The sequence below is a fragment of the Pelmatolapia mariae genome, linkage group LG3_W (assembly GCF_036321145.2).
Source record: "Pelmatolapia mariae isolate MD_Pm_ZW linkage group LG3_W, Pm_UMD_F_2, whole genome shotgun sequence".
Classification (NCBI taxonomy): Eukaryota; Metazoa; Chordata; class Actinopteri; order Cichliformes; family Cichlidae; genus Pelmatolapia; species Pelmatolapia mariae.
Window position 1 is genome coordinate 294,173 of NC_086229.1, and position 3,659 is coordinate 297,831.

The 3,659-nt window shown below is 41.7% G+C and overlaps 1 long non-coding RNA gene across 1 annotated transcript; it reads left to right on the plus strand.

The window, feature by feature from the left end:
* Positions 1-416: 416 nt before the first annotated feature.
* Positions 417-1,711, plus strand: LOC134624132 (uncharacterized). The gene is made up of 3 exons (XR_010093453.1): positions 417-520; positions 1,253-1,454; positions 1,566-1,711. It is a non-coding gene; the product is annotated as an uncharacterized LOC134624132 (long non-coding RNA).
* Positions 1,712-3,659: the final 1,948 nt, after the last annotated feature.

Here is a 3,659-nt window from a genome sequence, read left to right on the forward strand (position 1 = left end):
ATATAATGATTTTAATTATTACGGCCTACGCTGTATAACACCAGTGTCTGTGGCAGTGAGTTTCAGCAGCTGTGGAGTTTTGCACTTTTATAGAAGACTGTCCACTTTTTCTAGGCTTGCTGCATATTAACTTTAATTAGTTTACACTTTAGTAACACAATTTATTCAGCGGAAAGGTCGATATTTCTTTTGTTACCAGTGCAGAAACGTACACAAGGTAGGCTAAAGTTTTTATTTTTTCTGTGGCAAAACTGAGTTTCATTTGAAGTGATTCACATATACCTAAATTATTATTATTTTTACATACCCAGTTGGCCTCTATGATTTTGTTTTGAATTATATATGTTCATTATTATTAATGTAGCTATCTCAGAAAAAATGAAGTGTTTGCTTTGATAGGTTGTTTCCTACGTGTAGAAAACTGAATATTCCACAGCACCTAGGCCAGGGATGTTCAACCTGCGGCTCTAAAGCCACATGTGGCTCTCCGGCCCCTCCACTGTGGCTCTTATAAGACCAAGTAAGTCATTTTTTATTATAAAGACAACAAGAAAGGGTTCTGTTTTAATGAAATATCTGCATTGACTATTCACTGAATGTACAAGGGTTATAAAAGTGGTTTAATGTTTCTTAGCTTCAAATCTGTTTACTGTAATTTTCAAGTTGGTTGCCCATCTTTCCTAATTTTCAATTATCATGGAAAGGACTCACGTAGCTGGCTTCATTTTAACAAATACTTTTTTCCGTTATAAAGCTTTGATGATTCATTTTCTTATCAAATCTAAAAATAAACATTTTTATTTACATTTCCATAGCTTACACGGTACAACAACTCATTTTCTAGATATTTATAAGCTTTCTTTTTTAGGCTCTAGACAGGTTTTGTAGCAGCAGGGGAAAAGGGGCCCTTTGAACTGAAAAGGATGCTGACCCCTGACTTAAGCCACCAGGTCAAGACACAACAAATACAGAAAAATTATTGACAGAAAAATGGAACGGTTACTTTCAAGGCTACAGGTGAAGGTGAATGGGTGTGTAAAAGCAAATATGCATCAGACTGACAAAGAAAACAATGTTAAACGATTTTTAATTTAGAACTTTAACTTTATGTGCAAAACTGAACTTACTGATAACACACACTAGCCATATTGAACACATGTAACTGTAATGAACCAAATAAAACAGAAAAATGCAGGCAGCACTCATTATACCGTGTATAACGCAGCATGGGGTTGTATTTTTTTCTTTTCAGATGCTCCTGTCACTCCATTTCCCAGGTCATCATAGCACTCCCACACACACGGAGCTCTCCTGCAGTATGCAGTGTAATGGCCCAAACCACCAGTGGTCATCTTTCCATGGAAAGCAATTAATGCCCTCAAAGTGAACGATTTTCCTTGGAGAACCAGGTTGGAGGGAAATTCGTTCAGTGGAAATTCTGTTTGGTTTGCAAGGTCAGTATCAATCCACACAATATCTCCAATGTTGTAGCTGTGAGTAACTGTCCCTGCACAGAGCTCATTTCCTGTGGTGCTGTCTTCTGTTTTGAATTCTGATGGACACAGAGATGGATTGGAGAGTGGCCTGAGGCAGGTAGACTCAGGTAGGCCAAGTCCTGCTTCCACAGCCGTGCCAAGATGAGCCATACCAGACTCTTTGAGGACAGAGATGGCAGGAGAAACAAATGGCACTTCCCTTGTCATCCCTTTGCTGAGGTAGCAGTGCTGTGAAGAGCAGTGTTTGGTAAAATAAACACTTGAGATGTTCCTCATTGTCTTAGCAATTACAGCGGAGACATTGCACTGAGCATTGATTTGGATCGCACCAGACCTCAACGAGACAGCTTCAAACATTACACTAAGCAGCTCTGCTCTCCTCCTGTAGGTTTGTTGGGTCACACCATCTGTGGCAATGGCTTTCACCAGCTGCAGGACTGAATTTTCACTGTCTTTCAGAACAGCATTTTGAAATGTTGAGCTGTCACAGAAGGCACAACATAAGCACTGAAAAAATGCATCAAATGCACAGCTATTGAGCACAGAGATTGTCGATTCCCCTAATCTAATAGGCTGATGAAGATTTCCATTTTTTAATAATCCCACCTTCACTCTTTTGGCCCCAAAAGTTTCATCTGCATGGAGCCATTCGGTACATAAAGAGAGGTAGGAAGTCCTCTTCCTTTTTTTGGGTGGAACAGCTCGGCCCCTCCAGTTCTCAACTGCATCCCCATCACCCGGAAGAATGTTTGTGGCAGCATCAGATCCCACAAACGGGTGAGCATCCATTTTTATTTTGTCTTCTGCACTGTGAGTTGTCATGGATCCAGAATTGGCATCTGTGACTTTCAGTGATCCCACTGTTGCCTCATCTTTGATCTTTTCTTTTGCAGAACAAATCCGCATATTTCCCTCGATGAAGGAAAGATGATGAGCAATGAAGCGATCGACTCGAACTGGCAAGTTTTCATGTTTGAAAAGTCCGTGTTTTATGTTTTTGAACTCAGCTTCAACAGTGGCTGAACTTGCTGTTATGCTGGTGCTTTGGAAGAGAGGGACCATTATTCCTGTCCAGAGTGGCAAGTAACTTGCCAGTCTTATTATATGAGGAATAATCTCAGGGAGAAAGTGAATATTATCTCTATCCCCGTTTGCTGCAGCAAGTGACCTGCTCTCCTCACATATTTCTGTTACCCACTGTCGTAGGTCTGTCTGGATCTCATCCACTGAACCCACTCTCTCACTTTCCTCCGTCTGTTCATCTGGAATGATGATGGAGTCTTGAGCAATTTGGGCTTTCAGGTATTTCTTGCACCTTTCTGAGGGGAGAGGGGCTCCAGAACTGTCATCACCTTCTGCCTCACTGAGGGCCACAACAGTGATAGCACGTAGGAGCTGTTTTGCATGGTCCAAACATTGAGACTGAAGAAGTTTTGCTAATGACCTGACAAAGAAATCTTTAACACGATGTGTTTTCTTCTTGAGGCAGTCCCACTGGCATATCATCTTGATGCAGTGCGCAACATCAACCCTGATAAAACATGGGGGGAGTTTGGCAGACTGGGTTCCAAGAAGGACATGAAAGCATTCATTAAGGTAGGACTTCAGATCAGGATGAGGAGTGAAAGCCTTGACCAGAGCTCCCAGAATTGCCAGAGAAAAGTCACTCACAGCTTCCTTTGGCACAGGTGCACCTGCACGAATCCATTCTGTCAACCAGTTTGCGATGGCATTAACATCATGTTTCTCTGACAGCATTTGCACCACTGGGACACTGGGGCAATTGTTTTCTTTCAGAATACCTTGATAAAGGAAGATATGGCCAGATTAGCCATTTGGTCTCAGCAGTTTTTTCACAACTGAACCGGTTGCATCAAAACACACAGTTGGGGGAGATTTTTTTGACAATGTCTTATAAACATGCATCTGTGTTTGACTCCAGTAGTGACAGAAAAACCTGTCCAGTCCAATATCTCGGATGCTACCACTGTGAGGAACACTATATTTTAACAATTGCAGAGATGCAATGGGGTCCTTATCTCCTAATTCCAAGTCTTTTCTCTCTTGTTTGGCTTTTCGCAGAGTGGCCAAATTTGGAAGGTGGCTTGGCTCAGGATCTCCAACATCCATCAGATCTGCTTCCTTCGCTGACCTCCATACAGC